The sequence below is a fragment of the Hippoglossus hippoglossus genome, chromosome 2 (genome assembly GCF_009819705.1).
Source record: "Hippoglossus hippoglossus isolate fHipHip1 chromosome 2, fHipHip1.pri, whole genome shotgun sequence".
Taxonomy (NCBI): domain Eukaryota; kingdom Metazoa; phylum Chordata; class Actinopteri; order Pleuronectiformes; family Pleuronectidae; genus Hippoglossus; species Hippoglossus hippoglossus.
Genome location: NC_047152.1, coordinates 3,148,677 through 3,149,049, shown reverse-complemented (window position 1 = coordinate 3,149,049; position 373 = coordinate 3,148,677).

Below are 373 nucleotides of genomic sequence, written 5' to 3'. Positions count from 1 at the left end.
GTGTCATTGTATGTTGTTTGAGTTTCAGGAGTTTTAAACCAGAACGAGACGATCTAAATCCTGAAACGCAACATGAAATCCTTTCTAACGGTGGATTTTTCCTCCTCTGAAAACCCAGAATCACAGGCTGCGTTCATTCATTCGTTCTTCTGTCATTTGACTGTTGTGATTTACGTTTGTACAGTAATCTTAACATTTTTCCTCCCATGATTCTAGTCATGTTCGCCACGGCTATAGCTTTAGGTACAGTAACCAACCTCAGAGTCTAGATCATGAAAACGAAACACTAACTCAAGAGCAGTGGAAGCATTTCTCACATTTAGGGGCCTTGTGTGTATTTTCTTTCTTTTTTCTTATTGTTGTAAATTATTTA